Source organism: Jaculus jaculus, chromosome 4 (assembly GCF_020740685.1).
Source record: "Jaculus jaculus isolate mJacJac1 chromosome 4, mJacJac1.mat.Y.cur, whole genome shotgun sequence".
Taxonomy (NCBI): Eukaryota; Metazoa; Chordata; class Mammalia; order Rodentia; family Dipodidae; genus Jaculus; species Jaculus jaculus.
In genome coordinates, this window is record NC_059105.1 from 80,112,746 (window position 1) to 80,137,138 (window position 24,393).

At 38.0% G+C, this 24,393-nt stretch overlaps 1 protein-coding gene across 1 annotated transcript in view; it reads left to right on the top strand.

Annotated features, from left to right (window-relative positions):
* The first annotated feature begins 17,754 nt into the window (after positions 1–17,754).
* Baz2b (bromodomain adjacent to zinc finger domain 2B) overlaps positions 17,755–24,393 on the top strand; it is a 308,213-nt gene continuing 301,574 nt past the window's right edge. Inside the window, exon 1 of the mRNA XM_045146851.1 lies at positions 17,755–17,833. The gene's annotated coding sequence lies outside the window, so the exon portion shown is untranslated. The remainder of the gene's footprint in view (positions 17,834–24,393) is intronic.

Genomic DNA, 24,393 nt, shown 5'->3' on the forward strand with positions numbered 1-24,393 from the left:
CACATTAGCCAGATGCACAGGGGGCGCCCAAGGAGGCTCTGGTGCACCCATTTTTTCTCTCCTTCTTTCTCTGTTAAATAAATAAATAAATATATATATATACATACATACATATATATACACACACATACACAGACACACATACTGGGGCTGGAAAGATGGGTAAGTGTGTAAGGTGCTTGTCTGCAAAGCCTAATGATGTTCAGTTCCCCAGTAACCATGTCAAGCCAGATGCACAATAGCACGTGTGTCTGGAATTCATTTGCGATGACTGGAGGCCCTGGCACACCCATTTTCTCTGTCACCCATTTTTTCTGTCTTTTTTCTATCTTTCTCTGCTTGCAAACAAAATAAAGCAATTTTTAATGTATTAATAAGAGAACATTTTCCTTTTGTCTCTTAAAAAAATTTTTTTAACATTGTGAACTTGTTCACATAAGTAAACAAATTACCTGTATTTATTTTTAAAAAAGACAGAAACAGATTATTTGGACTTTAGAATGAGGTGGAGGTAGATGACTTGGTGTGCCCCTGAAATATGAAGTACTCAGGAAGTTGAGGCAGAAAGATAACTCGAGATAAGTTCACAAATAGCCTGGACAACATACTGAAACTTCCCACAAAGTATAACAAGTAATAAACAAGACCATATAAGCTTCTCAAAAATGAAAAAATATATGAGGGTAGCCTTCAATATTAGAAAGATTAATTAATTAATAAGAAATTAACAGAAAGAAGAAAATGAACAGATTTTATGTATCTATAATGTACCGTGTTTTGAAATTGAGATTGGAAAATCTAATGTAAATTTTATTTTACAACTATGTTTTCTAGCTTGGTGACTATCAACTCTGCATTTATTACAGTGAATATTATATTGAGCTTGCTCATATAGGTGAGCAAATTATCTTGGTTTACAATTTAATTACAATGAAACAAGTTTCATGTAGAGAATAATTATTTTTTTTTTGATTGCCTTTGATAAGAAGTAACTTCTAGCACTGGTATATAGCTGTTTTTTTCTATTTTTATTGGATGACAACTGGTGTGTGTAGTATGTTAAAAATTAAGTTTTGTGTGACATTTTATTTCATAATGTATCAGTAAAATTTGTTTGATCACATTAGGTATGATTAGTAGATCCTATATTTAATCAAATCTATATAAAAGTAAAAAGTTAACTATAAATTTTACTTGAATTTAATTCTCTAAGAATACCTAGATTATACTAGTTTATGAGATTGAGAAACTATTTATCCTATTAGTATGAAAAGATTATTTTAAATAGAAATTATTATTTTATAAATACATGTAAGTTATACATCTATATTAGGGACATTCTGTGGCCTAAACACAACCACAGACTTCTGTGTTAAAACTTAATGGCATGGTAGGCTGGAGAGGTGGCTTAGCGGTTAAGCACTTGCCTGTGAAGCCTAAGGACCCTGGTTTGAGGCTCGATTCCCCAGGACCCATGTTAGCCAGATACACAAGGGGGCGCACGCATCTGGAGTTTGTTTGCAGTGGCTGGAAGCCCTGGCGCGCCCATTCTCTCTCTCTCTCTCTCTCTCTCTCTGCCTGTTTCTCTCTCTGTCTGTTGCTCTCAAATAAATAAATAAAAATAAATGAATAAATTAAAAACAAAAACTTAATGGCATGGGTGTGGTGCTTCACTTAGGAGGCGGAGGTAGGAGGATCACCATGAGTTCAAGGCCACCCTGAGACTACATAGTGAATTCCAGGTGTTCCTGGGCTAGAGTGAGACCCTACCTCAGAAAACAAACAAAACAAAACAAAAAAACCACTTAATGGCACATGCTTTTAACCCCAGCACTAGGGTGGCAGAGGAAGGAGGATCATTGCTGGAGGCCAGCTTGAGACTACATAATGAATTCCAGCAGTCTGCCTGGGCTAGAGCAAGACTCTACTTAGAAAAATAAAAATAAAATAAAACAGCAACAACAACTTACTGTGGAACTAAGATCTGGGTATTTGGGAGGTAACTAAGTTATGAGAGCAGAACCCTCATGGGTAGTATCACAACCCTGATGTAAGAGTTTGAGGGCTGTGTGTGGTGGTGCACTTTGATCCCAGCACTTGGGAGGCTGGGAGATAGGAAGATCTCCATGAGTTTAAGGCCAGTATAGAGCTACAGAGTGAGTTCCATATCAGCTTGGGTTAGAGTAGATCCTATCTTCCCAAAATGAGAGGGGAGCAGTTGAGGGCTAGGCATGATGGCATTTAACCTGTAATCCCAATAATGGGAGCTGAGGCAGGAAACCTTGAGTTAGAGGCCAGCCTTGGGAGGGAGGAAGGGAGGGAGGGATGATTTTATATATATATATACATGGAGAAACTATCTCATTAAAAAAATAATAGAAGTAGGGGAAGAGTAGCTTGGGGAGTGGATTTACTCTTCCACTTAAGGAGAACATAGAAACAAAGCACCATCTTGGAAGCAGAGAGCAGCTCCTATCAAAAATCAGTCTTGCCGGCACCAAGATCTTAGACTTTCCAACCTCTAGAGCTGTGAGCAACAAATTCCTATTTGCAAATTATTCTGCAGGATTTCCTTATAGCAGCACAAATGGACTAAGATAATAAGTTGCATCTGAATGGCCAAATTTTATTTATAATGAGTATTAATAATAGATACCACCATGTTAAAAAAAACTTAGAGGGGCTGGAGAGATGGCTTAGCGGTTAAGCACTTGCCTGTGAAGCCTAAGGACCGCGGTTCGAGGCTCGGTTCCCCAGGTCCCATGTTAGCCAGATACACAAGGGGGCGCACGCGTCTGGAGTTCGTTTGCAGAGGCTGGAAGCCCTGGCGCGCCCATTCTCTCTCTCTCCCTCTATCTGTCTTTCTCTCTGTGTCTGTCGCTCTCAAATAAATAAATAAAAAATATTTAAAAAAAAACTTAGATTTAATAAAACAAAAATGATTAAGCAACTTTCTATTCTGAATATTTTTTGTTTGAGGCAGGCTCTGGCTCTAGCTGGGGTGACCTGGAACTTTTTAGCCCAGATTGGCCCTGAAATCACATGATCCTCTTACCCTAACCTCCCACGTGCTGGGATAATAGGTGTGAGCCACCACAATCAGTTATGCTGAATATTTTAACAGCAACTTACTGAAGTGTGAGTTCCTATAATTTAAAGGGAAGAAAATAACAGAAGAGGTTGGAAATATAGCTCAGCTGGTAGAATGGTTACCTATCATGCACAAAGCCTTAAGTTCATTCCTCAGTACCATGTAAAACCAAGAATGATGGAAGCAGGGGAATCAGAAGTTCAAGTTCATCCTTGGCTACATAACAAGTTGAGACTAGCCAGGGACATATACAACCTATCTTAAATACAAAACAAAGAAGAAAATAAAAACATGAAATTTTTTTATAAGAGAACTATTATTTATTGATGTGAACTGATATTCAAGGTTATACCAAGCAAGCAGGGCATGTTGGGTGTGATGGATGCCTATAATCCCAGCATTTGGGAAGTAAAGACAGGAGGATCAGGAATTCAAAGTCTATCCTTGGTGTATTAGTCAGGGTTCTCTAGAGGAACAGAATTGCTAGAATGAATTATTTTAAAAAGGGAATTTATTGGATTAGCTTACAGTAGTCCAATAGCAGTTGCAGGCCCGAGAATCACCGAACCTGGTAGCTGCTCAGTCCACCTGGCCAGATGCCTCAGCAGTCCCGACCTGGCACTGCAGATGGTGCCGGAGGCTTCCTGAGGAGCCGCTGGGTTTCGATCCACGTGGGTCTTCAGTTGATGTTGGTCTTTAGTCCGTACTGGTCTTCAATCCACGCTAGAAGGTAGGGAGCAACTCCTGCAGCCAAGTGGAAGGAAGGAAGGAAAAGGGACCTCTTCTACCCAGACCTTCCTTATATCAAGTCCCCCTCTGAGTAGGGCCGCCCACTCTGGGGGAAGGGCTCACCCTGGGGGAAAGACCTCCTCCTTTAGTTGATCCTTCCTAGAAGCAGCCTGTGGATTACTAACAGATCAAGTTGACAACACCTTAACTATTACACTTGGCTACATAGTAAATTCAAAGCTAGCCTGGGCTACCTGAGACCCTGTCCCAAAAGAAACACAAAAGCAGAATAATAGCATAAATAGTAATTTTGTCATATGCAATGCAAAATTACATAGACAAACTCCAGAAAGAAGAAACTCTTGGCTAGGCATAATGGCATACACCTTTAATCCATTTGGGAGGCAAAGGTAGGAGGATTGCTATGAGTTCAAGGCCATCCTGGGACTACAGAATGAGTTCTAGGTTAGCTTGGGCTAGAGTGAGACTCAACCTCAAACCAAAAAAGAAAAAGAAGCAACTCTTTCTTAGAGAAGCCCATACCCAAAACATGAAAATTTTTATAAACATTTGCATTGTATAAGTGTTTTAAATGCTGCACTTGACAATACAATTTATTCTAAATATCTTAATAATGACCAAAAATTATTTTTTTGAATTTACTGTTCTGATTTTTCTTCTGGGGAGAATTGAGCAGTATTTTTTTTAAACTTGTCATTTATTTATTTATTTGCAAGCAGAGACAGAGAGAGAGAGAGAGAGAAGAGAGAGACAGACAAAGAATGGGCACACCAGGGTCTCTAGCCACTGCATACGAACTCCAGATGCATGTGCCCCTTGTACATCTGACTTACGTGGGTCCTGGGGAATTGAACCTGGGTCCTTTGGCTTCACAGGCAAATGCCTTAACTGGTAAGCCATTCCTCCAACCCAGAGCAGTATTTTTTAACTTATTATTTAGAAGCTGTGAATATGGCTTAACATTTAAAGGTGTTTGCTTGTAAACCTTTGACTCCCCAAGTTCATGGTATTAATTAAAGATTAGCCCATTTCAGTGTTTTCCATATAATTACCATTGCAGGAGCAAAGTAGACATATCTCATGTCATTGAAAATCCAACAAAGCTAGACACGGTGGTACATGCCTATAATGCCATGTATTTGAGATAGCCTGATTGCAAGTTTAAAGCTAGTCTGGGTGACTTAGTGAAACCCTGTCTTGAAAAGGTGGAGGAGTTTTTAGGGATATAGTTCTGTGGTCAAGTCTTACAAGACAGAATAATTTTTTTTCAATGTCTTCACATAGCCTTGCCTCCCAACCCAACTAATACATCATAGTCTAATAGAAGCATTACACATTGTGGTTTTATTCGTTTGTGTTTGTTTTGAAGCACAAACTTCCCAAGATGATTTTTATTTATATTAGTTTATTCCCTTCCAAAAGACCAGGTACTACTAATGAAATAATAAAATGTCCATATTTTCAAGATTTTATTATGTTAATAAACAAAGTAAAGATGGAAGCTTAGAAACTGCCCCCTAGTTTTACTCCTAAATCAAAATGCTCACGTCTTTTTTTAAATATATTTTATATGTTTGAGAGAGAGAAAGAGGGGGAGAGAGAGAGAATGGGTGCACCAGGGCCTCTAGCCACTGCAAACAAACTCCAGATGCGTGCACCCCCTTGTGCATCTGGCTTATGTGGGTCTGGAGAGTCAAACCGGGATCCTTTGGCTTTTCAGGCAAATGCCTTAACTGCTAAGGCATCTCTCCAGCCCCGCTTATGCGTCTTTTAGGAGCTAGCATTCTCTTAGAATGTGGTTGGGCTCATCTCACTCAAATTACACCTTAATCTTTGTAGTGCAGCCTTTACCCAGAAAATTGGCCTATTGGCTCATAATATCCATTCGCTTGCTTCTTTTAACACTGCTTTCTTGGTCAGACAAAGAATCCTTTCTCTTGTTACACTCTGTCACTTTGTGGGGTTGCTAGATGTTACACCTTATAAAAGTACCACAAGTTTTAGGAACAGTCACTGAATTTGCAGAACTGTCTACACAGAAGAAACAGAGAAAGTATTCTTAAACTGGGAATCTTGTAAATGGTCTCAAACAGCCAGTCATGTTCACAGAAAACAGCTAACACCAACTTCAATCATATGAAACTAATTTTAAAAGAAAATAGAAACTAGGCTCAAGAGTTCACTTAGTGGAAATACCTATAACATGTACCAGCCATAAAAATTCCATAAAAATAGACCTTGTTACAGTTTGGATGCAATGTCCCCATAGCTCCTGTTTTGAATACTTGGTTTTCAGCTGTTGCTAATATGGGAAAGTTGTGGGGCTTTGAGGAGGTTAACCCTTTGGTGGAGGAGGTATGTCACTGGGGGCAAGCTTTAGGATATTATAGCCCAGCCCAGCTTGAAGCTCAGTAGTTGTATTCCTTCTTCCAAGGCGACGTGACATAATGTGATCCCCTGCTGTCTTGCTTGTGCCATACTTTCCCTACCATGATGAAATAAACCCTTTCCTGCTTCTGGTCAGGTGTTTAGTTCTAGCAATGAGAATGTAATGGCTACAGGTCCTTGGAATGTAATGGAAGACACCAGAAATAAATCATTATATAATTATATAGTTTATTATAAAAATAAACTGATTTTCAATAAGAATGCCAAGATAATTCAATAGGGAAAGAAAAATCTCTTAAAAAATGCAGAACAAATGGAACTGACATTCAGAGATGTTCAACATCAGTCATTTGGGAGACGAAAATCAAAAACACATTGTGGCATTTTTTCAAACATGCTGTGATGACTTAAAAAAGGTAATGAAGTGTCAGGTGTGGTGGCACATACCTTTAATTTCAATGCCCTGAAGGCAGAGGTAGGAGTATCACTGTTAATTTGAGGCCAGCCTGGAACTACAAAGTAAGTTTCAGGGCTAGAGTAAGACCCTATCTTTCAAAAAATAAATAAATAAATAAAAATAAAAAGAGAGAGAGAGAAAGACAAAGAAAAGGTAATAAGAATATGGAAAATTGGAACCATTGTGTACTGCTACTGGGAATGTAAAATGATTTAGCTACTGTAGAAAACAATTTGGTAGCTCCTCTGAAAATTAAGTGGAATTATCATTAAAACTCAACAGGGCCTGGAGAGATAGTTCAGCAGTTAAAGACACTTGCTTGCAAAACCTGCTAGCCCAAGTTCAATTCCCCAGCACCCACACTAAACCAGCAAAGTGGTGTATGCTTTTGTGATCCCAATTTGCCTACAAAAATGTGAGGTGGAGCCAGGAGAATCCAATGTGCATGGGTCAGCTAGTTTGATGTTTGCAGTCTGACACATCCTTTGCATCTACAAAAAACCCTGTCTCCAAGAATGTGGAACACAGACACCTTGAAGTTGTACTCAACCTCCACACACATGCTGTGGTGTGCTTGTGCATGTGTGTGTATATGTGTGTGCGTGGAGAAAGTGGGAGTGACTACTAAGATGTGGGATTTCCTTGAGAGATGAAAAAACTATTTTGCAGCTGGTTAATGGTGGTGATTTCATTAACTTCAGAATACACTAATACACTATGACCTGTTGAGTTCTGTATTTTATGTGTTTGTTTGGCTAAGGCTGCTGTAACAAATACTGTGTACCATGGACTGGATGGCTTGGACAACAGAAACCAATCTTCTCAGTCTGGAGTCTGGAAGTTTAAGATCAACATGTCAGAGAGTTGATTTCATTTGCCAGCCACTTCACTGACTTGCAGATGGCCATCTCACTGTGCCTTACTTTACATAGTCACCCTTCAGTTTATATCTTGTCTGTCTTTATAGCCTCTGATAAGGAGTCCACTTGTGTTGGATTAAGGCACTAATTACTATTGTTAAAATCTTTGTCTTCAAATATAGTCACATCTGAGGTACTGGAGGTTAAGACTTCTTCACATGAATTTAAGGAGAAAGATGATGAGATGCAACACATTAGAACATAACTTTACAAGGATAGATTTTTACAGAATGTGCATGAATGAATTATGTCTCTGCTTTATTCTTTTTAACTGTTTTATCTATTATGAGGAAAGAGAGAGGTAGGAGAGAGAATGAATGGGCATGTCAGGGATTCTTGCTGCTGCAAACAAACTCCAGATACATGTGCAACTTTTTGCATATTGTTTTATGTGAGTACTGGGGACTTGAACCCAGGCCACAGGCTTTTCAAGTATATGCCTTTAGCCACTGAGCTATCTCTCTAGTCCTACATATTCATTCAGAAAAAAAAAAAAAAAAAAAGAGAGCCAAGCTGGGTGTTATGGCACATGCCTTTAACCCCAGTACTTAGAAGGCAGAGGTAGGAGGAGTGCCATGAGTTTGAGGCCACCACATAGTGAATTTCAGGTCAGCCTAGGCTAGAGTGAAACCCTACCTTGGTAAACAAACAAACAAAAATCAGGTTGGGGAGATAGTTTAGTGTAGAGCATTTACATAGGATCACGAGACTCTACCTTAGCTGCCTATCACTGAAAGAAGAAGAAGAAAAAAAACTTATTCATAAACTTCTGTCAGTAAATTTGAAAACCTAGGTGAAAAAGATAATTTCTAAGTGAAATATAGTTGGGCAAAATTAACTACATTTGGAGTAATTTTTATAAAAGAAAACAAGGACAAACATCAAGGAACTATCTCAAAAAAGCATCAACCTTGGATGGTTCCACAGCGATGTCCTGTGACACATTCGGAGGCCACATTGCCTCAGTGCTGCATAAACTGTTACAGAGCGTTAAAGGTGAGCAATATCAAGTCCTAAAGACAGTATAAGAAAGAAAAAACTACAAGCTAATAGCAAATATAAATATTGATGCAAAGTACTGAATAAAATATTGGCTAACAAAATCCAGCATCATATTTATAAAATAATATACTATGGCCATGTGACATTCACCCAGGAATACAAGATTAGTTCAATATTAAGACATTCACTAATACAGTTGTTGCTACATTTATCTTAAATTTATTAACTGTATAAGTGATGAAAAGACTTTAAAGAAAAATATTTTTAAAATTCTAGAAAATAAGAACTTGTAGTTACTTTCTTTTTAAAAATATTTCTTTTGGGCTGGAGAGATGGCTTAGCAGTTAAGCACTTACCTGTGAAGCCTAAGGATCCTGGTTCGAGGCTTGATTCCCTAGGACCCATGTTAGCCAGATGCACAAGGGGACGCATACATCTGGAGTTCATCTGCAGTGGCTAGAGGCCCTGGCGTGCTCATTCTCTCTCTCTCCATCTATCTGCCTCTTTCTCTGTCTGTCACACTCAAATAAGTAAATATAAATAAACAAAAGATTTTTAAAATATTTTTTATATTTTGTTATTTATTTATGACAGAGAGAGAGAGAGAGAATGGGCACACCAGGGCCTCTAGCCACTGCATACAAACTCCAGACACTTGCACCTCCATGTGCATCTGATTTACGTGAACACTGGGGAGTCAGCACCTGAACTGCTAAGCCATCTCTGTATCCCAAATTATGTAGCCCAGGCTGGCTTCAAACTTCTGATCCTCCTGCCTCTGCCTCTTCTGCAATTTTCTGTCAGCATGTACCACCACAACTGGCTACTTTCTTACCATAATAAAACATATATTCTTTAGTCATAAAGCCATCATCATTTTCATCATTTTAATGTGAAATAACAGGGACATCTTTATTGTCACCATCAGGAATAAGGTAAGGTATCCAATAATAATTTTACTTGGTATTCAACTTTTTTTTATTGTTGTTAACAACAAACAAGAAAACATACGTAGGAATAAATACATAGTTAAGCTATGCACAAATTATGGCAAAAATCTGTAAAACTTATAAAATGTAGAAAACTAGGTTCGAACTAATGAAAAGACAGATTTCTTTATAATCTGTATAAAAATGCCAACATGCAGGCTGGAGATTTTACCTAGAAAATTAAAGGCACTTTTTTGCAAAGCCTATGGCCTGGTTTGATTCCTCGGTATCCACTTACAGCCAGATGTGCAAAGTGGCACATGTGTCTGGACTTTGTGCAAAATGGCAAAGAGGCTCGGGCATGTCCATTGCCTCTCTGTTCACAGATTTTTTTTTTAATTAAAAAAATACAGCATGTGTTTTAATGGAGCTAGATATCTTGATGTAGAATTCTGATAAAAAAAAATATAAGAATATTCTGGAGCCAAGCGCCACATGTTTTCCCTCATATGTGGATCCTAGCTACAGATGATTGGGCTTCTGAGTGAGAAGGAAAAAACTCAGTAGCAGAGACCAGTAAGTTAAAAAGGAGATATAAAGGGAAAAGAAAGGAAGGGAGGAGGGTACCTAATAGGTTGGTATTGTATATATGTAAGTACAATGATTGAGATGGGGAGGGGATATGATGGAGAATGGAATTTCAAAGGGGAACATGGGGGAAGGAGGGAGGGTATTACCATGGGATATTTTTTATAATCATAGAAAATGTTAATAAAAATTGAGAAAAAAAGAATATTCTGGGGTTGCTTTAAACAGAAATTAATGAATATTACAATAATGTGAGAAAATGTTCTGGCTAGAATACTATTAGACTCAAAAATTTTCTTCATGAGACGCCTGCTAATCACAAAATGAGGGGGGAAAAGCAACCACTGGTGCACAGTACTTTTACTAAGTTGTCTAATTTAATGATGTCAGCAATGCAACAAGTAGATATCATGCATCCTGGTAGACTTCTAAGAACACTTTACATCACAGATACATCTGAGAGTGAACATGTAGAAACATCTGTTCCTTACATATTAAGTTATATTTTACTAAATAAATTGTCCTTTTGAAAGACATAGATGATGAAAAACAGGGACTATAGGGCTTATTTCAGATCAGAGAACAGTAGAGAGATATAGAGAGATATGACTATGTAATACAGTATATGGTATAGGTCCAAGATAGAATTTAAAATTGCATTTTATTTTTTTCTGTTTTTGTTATAAAAGACACTAGTGGAACAATTCTCAAAGTGTATGGGAATATAGTACATCTGGTACTGTATTAACATTAATTCCCTTATTTTTATTTTATTTATTTATGAGAGAGAGACTATGGGCATGCCAGGGCCTCTGTCACTGCAAATGAACTCCATCTGGCTTATGTGGGTACTGGAAAATCTAACCTGAGTCCTTTGGCTTTGCAGGCAAGCGCCTTAACCGCTAAGTCATCTCTATAACCCTAATTCCTTTATTTTGATTATAGTACATTTAAAGTAAATATTTAAGAGTAAGTGAAAATGATGTAGAGATACTAAATTGGGAGGGATGGAGAAGAAACACAAAAAACCTAGAGGAAAGAGAAACAATATAGTGAAAAGTTTGGGAAATCTATCCGTCTGTATCTATCTGTCTGTCTATCTTTCTATCTATCTATCTATCTATCTATCTATCTATCTATCTATCTATCTATCTATCTATCTATTCTTTGTCATTTTTTTTTTTCAAGATAGGGTTTTACTCTAGCACTGCCTGACTTGGAAATCACTCTGTAGCCTAGGCTGGCCTGAAAGTCACATCAGTCCTTCTTCCTTAATCTTCTGAATGCTGGGATTATAGGTGTGAGGCACCATGTCCAGCTTCTTTGTATATTTTGTTTTTAACTTTAACTTTGTAGTAATTTAAGACTTTGAAAAGTTGGCAAAATAAAAACTATTTCCCACATGTACAACGTTGCTGACACCAAAGTATTATGGGTTTTCCACACCAAGCATTTTTCTTGTCCTCAAATCCCAGCTGATATGTCCAGATATTTAATTCATTCTGTCTAGCTGGCATTCGTTCCAGACCCCACAGAGGTTAGACTGTCCCCTACTTAGCTACTAATCACAACTCCCAAACCTCCTATATTTCCACAAATTTGGGGTTCCTATGACACCTTTCTATATAAGAGTTTGTTGTAATAGCGCATGGAACTAACAGAGGTCAGAAAGTTTTGTTACTGTGGAGTTTATGACATGTCTCTCTCCTGCATATTAATACAGTCAACCTGAAAATTCTCTTCTAAGCCTCTTTATTTAGGGCTTTTATGAAGGAGCTACTATATAGGCATAATTAATTAAATCATTGGTAACTACTGACATCAACGTACACCTCTTCTCCCCTCCTTAGAAGTCCAAAGGTAGAAATGAAAATCTCTACCATCTAATCACATGGTTATTCCTCTGACAACCAGCCTTTATTATCAAGCTATTGACATTATTAGCATAAATTCAGAAGTTTATGAAAGGGTCCTACTATGAATAACAAAATAATGTCTTCTCACATCATTTCCACTGTAAGAAGTCCAGAAAATTCCAAGTCCTTGAAGCTCTATATCAGAATCTGAGAACAAAAGCTAATTATTTCATTACAATTAAAAAATGTATTGAGGGGGCTGGAGAGATGGCTTAGCGGTTAAGCGCTTGCCTGTGAAGCCTAAGGACCCCGGTTCGAGGCTCGGTTCCCCAGGTCCCATGTTAGCCAGATGCACAAGGGGGCGCACGCGTCTGGAGTTTGTTTGCAGAGGCTGGAAGCCCTGGCGTGCCCATTCTCTCTCTCTCCCTCTATCTGTCTTTCTCTCTGTGTCTGTCGCTCTCAAATAAATAAATAAATAATTTATTTAAAAAAAAATGTATTGAGGGCTGGAGTGATGGCTTTAGCAGCTAAGGCACTTACCTGTGAAGACTAAGGACCTAGGTATGACTCCCCAGAACCCACATAAGCCAGATGCACATGGCAGTGCATACATCCAGAGTTCATTTGCATTGGCTAGAGGGCCTAGTATGCCCATTCTCTTTCTCTCTCCTTTCTCATAAATAAATAAAATGAAATTTTTTTGAAGTGCATTGAGTTACTGTATATAGTTAGTTTCAGTTTCCTAATTATTGTACATTTGCTTTTTCATTTGTTTGTTTATTTGTTTTGAAACAAAGTCTCACAATGTAGCTCTGGCTGCCCTAGATCTTCCAATCCTCCTGCCTTAGCTTTCTGAGTTCTAAGATCACAGATGCATACCACCATGCCCCATTTACTATGGTACATTTCTCAAAAAGTAAGTTGCTATATTACTATGAAGTAAACTCCAGATTACTCCAAGATCCAGTCTAGGTTACCACATTGCACACATTCTGTTTAGTCATTTTAACTGTCCTCTCTCCTTTGGTCTATAATAGTTTTTGGATCTTTCCTTGTTTGTTAAATGTTCAGAGTTTTAGAAATACTAGTGACATTTTGTAGAAAGTCCCTCAATTTTGGTTCACTTTATGCATTTATCAAAGCTAGGCTAGAAGGTATCTGAGGAGGTGGCTCAGCAGGTAAATGTACTTGCTTGCTGGTGAATCCACACAGGCTGTGTGTTCATTTGCTTTGGAGCTTTGAGATACTGTCTACAGTCCAACCCCACATTGTGAGGAATTTTTTACTCCTCTTATAGGGAAAAAGGAAATCTCTGGATTTCAGATTTCTGACACTTCCTTGAAATTTTCTATTGTCCAGTTTCCTCAGTGGAGCATAAGTTCAGCCTGTGATGTGGTTTTCCAGCATGCAAGTTCATTCTCCTCAGCTCTTGCCACACTGGGTGCTTAGTCCTTTGTGATACTTCCTTGCTTGGATTCAGCTCTGGGGCTTTGTTTAATATGGCTGTGCCCTGGCTGGTTTCTTTATGGAAGAAATTCATCTAGTCTTAACTGTTCTCTATAGCTCTCTGTTTCTCTCTCAATTTCTCTCTCTCTTTGGTTTTTGGAGGTATGATCTCACTGTAACCCAGGCTGACTTGGAATTCATTGAGCCTCAAGGTGTCCTGGAACTCATAGCTATTCTCTTTAACTCTGCTTCTCTTGTGCTGGGATTAAAGGTGTGTGCCACCACGCCTGGCCTCAATTTGTCTTTTGATAGTTTTTAAAATTTTTCTTTTTCAAAGTCCAGGTCTCTCAGAGACTGTGTAGATTGCCCTCTTCTTGATACTTTGCCATTTTATTTATTTTTTTGTTGTTTATTTTTATTTACTTATTTGAGAGCAACAGACAGAAAGGAGAGAGAGAGAGAGAGAGAATGGGCACTCCAGTGCTTCCAGCCACTGCAAACAAACTCCAGATGCGTGCGCCCCCTTGTGCATCAGGCTAATGTGGGTCCTGGGGAATCGAGCCTCGAACCAGGGTCCTTAGGCTTCACAGGCAAGCACTTAACCACTAAGCCATCTCTCTAGCCCTACTTTGTCATTTTAAAAAAATTGTTTTTTTTTTCTTCTTATATATAATATTTTAACTTCATTTTGTAAAAAGATTGTTTTTATTATGTAACCTTCATCTGATTTATATATTTTTCTTAAATCTGTATTCAGATTTGTTCATTTCTTGTTCTTTTTATCTTCCTGATATTTTACTTTTTTTTCCTTTGTTTAATCTTGCTTTTCCCCATTTTTATTCCCCTCTCCAGTATTATATTCATTTATTATCCATTTTACCATAATTAAGTTTTTAATGTCAGAGCCTTGCCATTTTCTTTTCTATAGTTATTAGTAGTAAACAGTTGGCTTTGATTTTAATTGTTTTTTAATGTTATGTTTGGCAATGTTACTGTTAGAATAGTTTGTTTTCTCCTTTTGGGTTCTTGGTTTTTATCTTTCAAGTGAAAACTCTTCATAAAGAAGACTCTCAAACAAGCAGATATCCATCCCAACTCCAGTACATATCATAACTTAGAAACATGAAAAAGTAAGCCAACATGGCCTCTCCAAAAAATCCCAACCTCTCAATAAATATTCAAGGTACTGAAATGGTTGAGATGCTGGAAAAGGAACTCAAAATTCTTTTTTGTTTTGTTTTTCAATGTAAGGTCTTGTTCTAGCCCAGGCTGACCTGGAATTCACTATGTAGTCTCAGGGTGACCTCGAACTCATGGTGATCCTCCTACCTCTGCCTTCAGAGTGCTGGGATTAAAGGCCTGTGCCACCACACCCAGTGCACAAACTTCATATTTTAAGACTATACGGGCTGGTGGCATGGCTCAGCAATTAAGGTACTTGCCTGCAAAGCCTAATCACCTAGGTTTGATTCCCCAGTACCCAGGTAAAGCCAGATGCACAAAGTGGCACATGTATCAGAGGATTTTTGCAGTAGCTTGAGGCCGTGATGCATCCATTCTATCTCATCTTTGTCTCTTTCTGTCTTGCAAATAAATGAATAAGTAAAAATATTTTAAAAATATTTTTAAAAAGAATATCCAGTGTCCCTAAAGAGGATTCAATAAAGCAGATGAGGGCTGGAGAGATGGCTTTGTGGTTAAAGCACTTGCCTGTAAAGCCAAAGGACCCAGGTTCAATTACCCAGGACCCATGTAAGCCAGATGCACAAGGTGGTACATGTGTCTGAGTTCGTTTGAAGTGGCTTGGGGCTCTGGTACACCCGTTCTCACTCTCTCTTTCTCTGCCTCTCTCAAAAAAAAAAAAAAAAAAAATAATAATAATCTTTTTAAAAAAGCAGATGACTAAAGAAAGGGCCAGAATCTGCACAAGAATTTAGGAAACAATAATCAGAAATTCAACAGGAAAAAGAAAAAAAATTTATTGGAAATGAATACTCAAATTTAAAAAGCATTCAAAAACAAACAAACAAAGCCGGGTGTGGTGGCATATGCCTTTAATCCTTTTAATCCCAGCACTTGGGAGGCAGAGGTAGGAGGATCACCATGAGTTCAAGGCCACCCTTAGACTACAGAGTGAATTCTTGTTACAAATTTATACAACAACTAGGAAAAATTGAATAATGACTGGATTTCATTATTGAAAATTGCTGTTATTTTTAGGTGTCAAATGGTATAGTGATTATTTTAAAAAGTTTTGGGGAATAAAGATTAGCTTATATGATAGAGTAACTTACATGTATGAAGTCCTGAGTTTGATTCTTACCATCACAAACAAACTTCAAGTACTTATAGATGAAATAATCAGATGTGTGATTTGTTTCAAAATAATCTTTTCAGGGATATGAGCAAGTATACAAAGAGCAAACAGGCAAGTTTCCCGAATACTTTAAACATTTAAAAGTATATGAGTTTGTAATACTACCTTTTTTTAGTCATTTATAGCCACTTAAGTTTTACCTATAAATACTTTTTGAAAAGGTTTTTTAAAAAAGATGTATTTATATTTATTTATTTGCTTATTAGAGACAGAGAGAGAGAGAAAAAATGGGCATGTGAGAGCCTCTAGATACTGTAAATGAACTCCAGACGCATGCACCACCATGTGCATCTGGCTTCTGTGGGACCTGGAGAATCCAACCTGGGTCCTTAGGCTTTGCAGGCATGCACCTTAACTGCTAAGCCATCTCTCCAGCCCTTGTTTTTGTTTTATAAGGTAGGGTTTCAATGTAGCCCAGGCTGAACTGGAATTCACTATGTCATCTCAGGGTGGTCTCAAACTTACTGTGATCTTCCTATCTCTGCCTCCCAAATGTTAGGATTAAAGGCATGCACCACCATACCTAGCCTAAATATTTTAAGTTAACTTTTCTACTTAAAACAAATTTTTGTTACTTGTAACTGATATTAGATATTCAAAATAGATTAAGAACTAGTAGTAATTGTTTTAATAAAAACCCTTTTGGGGCTGGAGAGATGGCTTAGAGGTTAATGCTTGCCTGTGAAGCCTAAGGACCCCAGTTTGAGGCTCAATTCCCCAGGACTCATGTAAGCCACATGCACGAGGGGGCACACGCATCTGGAGTTTGTTTGCAGTGGCTGGAGGCCCTGGTACACCCATTCTCTCTCCCTATCTCCATCTTTCTGTTTCTGTCACTCTCAAATAAATAAATAAAAATAAACAAAAATAATTTTTTTTAAAAAAGCCTTTCGATGGAGGTCACAAAGGGACAGTGGTTGAATGAGTTTCCGACAGGTACAATACAATGAGACAGTATTTTTCTTCCCAATAAGATGTACTCCCTACATCAAATCAGAGCTTCACCAGGCCTAAGAAGCATACTTCTGGGGGGAGATAGAGATCAGTTTTGGAGAGGAAGGTCTCATAAACTGAGACCCTTTGAAGGTTTTGTTTTTTTCAAAGTAGGATCTCACTTTAGCACAAGCTGACCTAGAACTCACTCTGCAGTCTTAGGCTGGCCTCAAACTCACAGCAGTCCTACTACCTCTGCCTCCCAAGTGTTATGATTAAAGGCATATGCCACCATGCCCGGCTTTTTTGAAGTTTAAAATTTTATTTTTATTTGTGTATGTGTGTATGTGTATAGACATACCTGGGTCTCCTGCCACTTGCAAACAAACACCCTTCTGGTTTCATATAGGTGGCTGAGGAATTGAACTCTGGCCAGATGCACATGGTGGTGCATACATCTGGAGTTTGTTTGAAGTGGCTAGAGGCACTGGTGTGCGCATTTTCTCTCTCTCTAATAAGTAAATAAAAATTTAAATATATATTTAAAATATTAACTTGTGAAGCAACAGTTCTTACTATTAACATTAGCAGCTTGTAAGTGAATAAAGTAGGTAGTAACAGGGGCCAGATTTAAAGGATTTATGTATTACAAATGGCAAGATCAAGTCATGAAGCCTACTGAGGTACAGTTTAGAACCATTGAAGACAATTCTTGGAAAAGAAAGCCTAAACACATTACAATCTGAAGCCTAACACAAACAGAAAGTCTGGAAAGTAGACAAAGAATGGTTTGCATACAAACGAATAATAATTCAAATGTCAGTATTTTTCCCTCAGGAAAAAAATTTGTCAAAAGACAGTATAATATCATCTTAAAAGCTCACACAAAAAATTAGTCCATCCTGGAGTCCAATGGAAATGTTCTTCAAGAATAATGACAAAAGTAAGACAATTTTATAAATGGAAAAACTAAGAGACATTTGTCTTTAGCAGACGTGTTCTACAAGAAATGATAATGGAAGCTCTTCAATTGAAAAAGAAATGATATTAACAGAATACGTTGATCTTCAAGAACAAATGAAGGACCTCAGAAATGGTAAATACCTGCTTACAAATAAAAACTACTTTTATCTTTTTAATTTATTTAAAAATATATAGATGTGTAAAGCAAAACTTATTATTCTTCAGGGTTTTAAAAGTATTTTTCTAAATATACACAAGGCTAATATATAAAACTATCATAACATATATAAAACTATTAAAAATGGTATACGGGGGTGGTAATTAAAAAGATCTATATGCTGCTGCTCAATTTATAATAGCTGGGAAATGGAACCAGCCTAGATGTCCCTCAACAGATGAGTGGATAATGAAGATGTGGTACATTTATACAATGGAGTTCTACTCAGCGGTAAAGAAAAATGAAGTTATGAAATTTGCAGAAAAATGGATGGACCTGGAAAGTATTATACTAAGTCAGGTAACCCAGGCCCAGAAAGCCAAGCGCCACATGTTCTCCCTCATATGGGGATCCTAGCTACAGATGACTGGGCTTCTGTGTGAGAATGAAAATACTTAGTAGCAGAGGCCAGTAAGTTGAAAAGGAGACATAAAGGGTGGAGAAAGGAAGGGAGGAGGATACTTAATAGGTTGATATTGTATATATGTAATTACAATGATTGTAATGGGGAGGTAATATGATTGAGAATGGAATTTCAAATGGGAAAGTGTGGGGGTGGGGAGGGAGGGAATTACCATGGGATATATTTTATAATCATGGAAAATGTTAATAAAAATTTAAAAAAAAAAAAAAAAAAAAAAAGATCTATATGCTTTCAGGGTGTCTCTATTTTACATTACGTGGTTGTGATAATTTATATTGCATGCCTACTTAATAGGACTTAGGATCAACTAGGAAATCAGCCTTTGAGTATCCCTGTGAGGGGTTATTAGGTTCATTGAGGTGAGAAGACCCACTTTAATTATGGGCATCACCATTCCAAGGGCTGGAGTCCTGGACTATATAGAAGAGAGAAAGTGATTTGAGCACATGCATTCACCACTCTTTGCTTCTTCATTCTGAACTAAATGCTATCAGCTGACTCAGGCTCCTTGCTGTTATGCCTTCCCTACCATGGACTATAACCCTGAACTATAAGATGAAATAAGCTCTTCCTAATTAAGTTGCTTCTTGTCAGATATTTCATCCCAGCAGTGAGAATGGTAACTTAATGTAGTGTTCTAGTTTAACTCTGAAAGTCTGAGTTGTGATCCTTAGAGAAACCATACACACACATACAAAAAAAAAAAAAAAAAAAAAATCAACAAAATATAGTACATGAAGCCACAAAAATATAAAAATGAAATGCTATACATATTTACATTATCTTTTTTTAAAGGTATGAAAGAATAATATACATATATAACAATATGTAAAATACCAATTAATATGTAATGGAATAATGAAATGGTGTGGAATCCAATGATATAAGTAATTATTTTATTTTTTAAGATTTATTTAGTTTTTATTTTATTTATTTATTTGAGAGAGAGAGAGAGAGAAAGAGGCAGAGAGAGAGAGAGAGAGACTGGGTGCACCAGGGTCTTTAGCCACTGTAAATGAACTCCAGACACATGTGCTACCTTGTGCATCTGGTTTTACTTGGGTACTGGGGAATTAAACCTGGGTTTTTAGGCTTTGCAGGTAAAAACCTTAACTGCTAAGCCATCTCTCTGGCCTATCAGTAATTATTTTAAATATTAAAGATCTAAATACTTCAATTAAAGGTTTATTTTTAGTTCCACAATTGAAAACATCTAAAATGTCCATGGTAGCTAAGTCAATAAAGAACTTATAGGTGTGTACATGCAGTGAAGTATTACTTTGCAGTGTAGACTTGACGTAATATGGTTGAAGCACAAATGAATTTTAGTGCTAGCAACAACTCACCCACCCTTATTTATGTTACTTTCTAAAATTTTTAAAAATTTTTATTAGCATTTTCCATGATGTACTTTATGTTACTTTTTAAAACATTTTTATTTTATTTATTTGTGTGTGTGTTTAGGGGTGGGTCAGAGCATTTTACAGTTGCAAACAAACTCCAGACACATGGGCCATTTTTTGCATTTGATTCACATGGGTACTGGGGAATTGAACCTGGGCTGACAGGCTTTGTAAACAAGTACCTTTTACCATTAAACCAGCTCCCTGGCCCCACACTTGATTTTATTTATTAAAGGATAAAATCCAGGCATGGTGGTATTTGCCTGTAGTTTAAGCACAGGCAGAAAACCAAAACAACAACAACAAGCTCTTTAAAAATCTTTAGTGACATTGGGCTGGAGAGATGGCTTAGCGGTTAAGTGCTTGCCTGTGAAGCCTAAGGACCCCGGTTCGAGGCTCAGTTCCCCAGGTCCCACGTTAGCCAGATGCACAAGGGGGGGCACATGCGTCTGGAGTTTGTTTGCAGTGGCTGGAAGCCCTGGCGCGCCCATTCTCTCTCTCTCCCTCTATCTGTCTTTCTCTCTGTGTCTGTCACTCTCAAATAAATAAATAAAAAAAAGAACAACAACAAAAAAAATCTTTAGTGACATTAAGTAGATGATTACTTGTTGAGGAAGAAGTAACAAAAGGAATAAGAAAACTTTCAAGGGTGATATCTTACTGTAATGTTTAAGGGTAAGTATATTTATATATCAAAACATCACATACATCCAGGCATGGTGGTGCATAACTGTAATCCAACTGTAGTACCCAGGGCATTGAGGAGAGACGATGTTGAGTTTGAGGTCAGTTTATCTACACAGTGAGTTTGAGGCTAGTTTAAGCTACAGAATAAGATCAACATAACAATGCAATGAAAATACATATCACATCTGAGCATGGTGGTGCACGCTTTTGATCCCAGCACTCAGGAGGCAGAGGTAGGAGGATCACCACGAGTTCAGGGCCATCCTAAGAATACATAGGGAATTCCAGGTCATTCTGAGCCAGATTGAGAACCTACCTCGAACAACAAACAAACAAACAAAAACAAGTATCAAAGGATATACTTCAGGGCTGGAGAGATAGCTTAGCAGCTAAGGCACTTGCCTGTGAAGCGTAAGGACCCATGTTTGACTCTCCAGATCCCATGTAAGCCAGGCATACAAAGGTAAGGCAAGTGCAAAGTTCCACATGCCCACTAGGTGGCATAAGATTTTGGAGTTCAATTGTAGTGGTGGAGGCCCTGGCATGCCATTTCTCTCTCTCTCTCTCAAATAAAAAAATATATATATTTTAGATGTACAGAATTTATTATATTTCAGTAGCTCTTTTCATTTACCTATTTATTTTTGAGATGTGATCTTCTGTAACGCAGGCTGGCATCAAACTCTCAATGTTGATGTTGAATTCTTAATCCTTGTCTGTCTACTGCCCAAGTGCTGGAGTTACAGGCATGCACCACCATGCCCAGGTAATAATGTTATTTTTAAATAAATATTGTAAATATGTAGAGGAATTAAAACCCTTTAACATTTTTCAGTGGAGTGAGAAATGAGCAGATGTGGGGTGGGGAGACGTCTCAGCGGTTAGAGAATTTGCCTGCAAAACCTAATGACCAGTGTTTGATTCTTCAGTACCTCATAAAGCCAGGTATACAGTGACACATGCATCTGGAGTTTGTTTGAAGCTGCTAGAGGCCTGGTGCACTCATATTTTCATTCTTCCTCTCTTTCTTTCCCTCTTTTTCTCTCTCTGCTTGCAAATAAATATTTTTTATAAAATGAGCAGATGCTTAGCAAAACACAGTTTAGCAGCTTATTAAAAACCACATAGTCCATCAATTACACACACACACAGATTTCATAGATGGCTCAGAGAAGGAAACACACAGATGAAGCCACAAAGTAATATTCATAGCAGCAAAATCCATAATAGCCAAAAGGTAGAAAGAACCCAGATGCCATTGTGGAGAAAGACTAAACAAAATGTGATATATCCATATATGAGATATGATTCCTCTGCAAAGACTATGCAGTACTAATATATAGTACAGCAAGGTAGACTCTTCAAACACTGCTAAGTATGGCTGAGGAGAAAGATCAGTGGAAGGTTCAGTGACTAACACTCCCCCCATATGCTAAGTAAAATCATGCAGACACAAATGATTGTGATTGTACTTATATATGATATCTAGTACAGGTCAAATTAGAGAGGAGAAAGTAGAATAGAGGTTGCCAAATATTAAGGAGGGTCATATGGAGTTATTGTTTAATGAATACAGAGTTTATGTTAGAGATGATGAAAAACTTTTAGAAATGAAAAGTAATAGTTGTACAGCATGTTTTATGCCATTGAATGTACACATAAAAATGATTAAAATGGTGGTATAGAGGTGACTCAGTGGATAAAGCACTTGCCACTCATGCTGAGTACCTGAACTTGATCTCCAGACCTCACACAAAAGCTATAAGCCATGGCAGACTTCTGTAATCCCTGCAGTCTGACCAGGAGATGGGAGGTAGAACAAGGAGAATTTCCTACAAGCTTATGGCAAGTGCAGCAAAGAACAATAGCAAAGGGTGAAGTCCAGAGAAAAACACCTTGTCTCAAATGAGGTGAAAAGTAGAGGACTACACAAAAAGTTGTCCTCTGGCCTTTACATGCATGCTACAGCATGCATGCCCTCCCATGAACATACATGCACACACATACACAGGAAAATAAATAAACAAAATTATTAAAATGTAAATTTATTTTATCAAAAGGTAACCTACAATATTATTACAGTGTGATGAGAAAAATAAAGTATAAAAGGGGAGAAAATTCTCAGAAATAAGCACATGTTTAGAAGTCAACCTAAAATAGACACACATTGAAAACCACTTATTCCTAAAAACCAGCTACAGTTTTTGGCTATAATAGTAGGGAACCTATAGCCTTCTTATAGAGAGTGTACCCTGTACTCAATATGTCTGAGAATTTAGTAGACCAAGGTTTGAGCTATGGATATAGATCACTTACTAAGCCTTTGTGAGGGTCTAGGATTGATCCCCAGTACCACATACACAAAGAATAATCCATGCCACTATTATGGTATGGATATCACGTGTGTCCCCAAATTTTGGCTCATATACTGGCCCCTGATGCATTGAATATTGAGAGGGAAGGCACTAGGAACATGATCACATCATGAGGGCGCTGGCTTCATGAAGGGGTGAGTTCATAATTATGGGCTACTTCTGGAATGTGAAGAGAACATGAGGACTGGTTGGAGGAATGAGGTCATAGGTGGTATGCCTGTGAAGAATGTTTCTGTCTCCTGTGTCTTCCCCTACATTTGTCACTTTCCACTTCCTGGCACCACGACGTGAGCGACTTTTGCTTCACTATAGGCTCTTTCTGCCGTGATGTTCTGTCTCACCATTGTACAACAACATGGAGCTCATACTCTCCACTAAAGTCTCTGAAACCATGATATAAAAGAACTTGTTTCTTGTCACTTGCTTTTTTAAAAAATACTTTATATGAAAGAGAGAAGCAGAGAGAGAGAGAGAGAATGGGTATGTCAGGGCCTCTAGCCACTGCAAATAAACTCCAGATGCATGCGCCATCTTGTATATCTGGCTTTACGTAGGTACTGGGGAATCAAACCTGGGTCCCTTGGCCTTGTAGGCAAATGTCTCAACTGCTATGCCATCTCTCCAGCCCACAATAACTTTCTGTTTTCAGATATGTGTTACAATGACACTTGTCCTAACAGATTTACTAGCTTGTCAATAGCAATGAAAGTGTACTTTGAAAATAGCAATACATGAAAACATGCACAAGGACCTAGAATAAGTAAAGAAGGGTGAAAGAGAAGCTTAGCATGAGTGAGTGTAAGAATGTACCAGGCTGGTCTGCCTGAGCCATCAGTTTCTGGCATGGTACAATATATCTGGCTGTAACCTCTAGATTAGCCCTGCAAAGCACAGTAAGTGGTTCACATCACAGATAAACTGGCAAGATGTAGGTGAGTGCCCTTTAAGGAATGTTCCAGCTTTTATTTTATTTATTTATTTATTTTAATTTGTTTGATAGAGAAAGAGGGAGATAGGAGCACCAGGGCCTCCAGCCACTGCAAATGAACTCCAGACACGTGTGCTTCCCCCCCACCCCCATGCGCGTGGGCAGCTGGCTAACTTGGGTCCTGGGGAATCGAACTTGGATCCTTTGGCTTTGCAGGCAAATCCTTAACTGCTAAACCATCCCTCCAGCCTTTTGTTGTTGTTGTTTTTCCATCTTTTATTACTGTTCAAAGCCTACCTATCATCCATGCAGGTAATTCTTCGCATCATTCTCTGCTTCCACTGTGATTCTTTTCCCATTAGCTAAGACCTCCACTGACTTGATTCTGTGATTGACAGACTAATTTGCACCTCTTCCTTGTAGCCATTTTCTAGTAGCCAGAGACAATAATACACAACCTCAGATTGCTACATGAATGACAATTAAAATAAGGGCCTGTATGAGAGGTGCCAGAGCTCCTCAGATGGGAGGACCACCATTCCTGAGTGGACTTCAGTGAGCAGCACTGTCTTGAATCACAACATGTCTTCAAAAGAGACACATCCATGTAGTCCCAGCAACATAGGAAATGGAACTGGTCCCTTCCTGGGGCCCCTGGT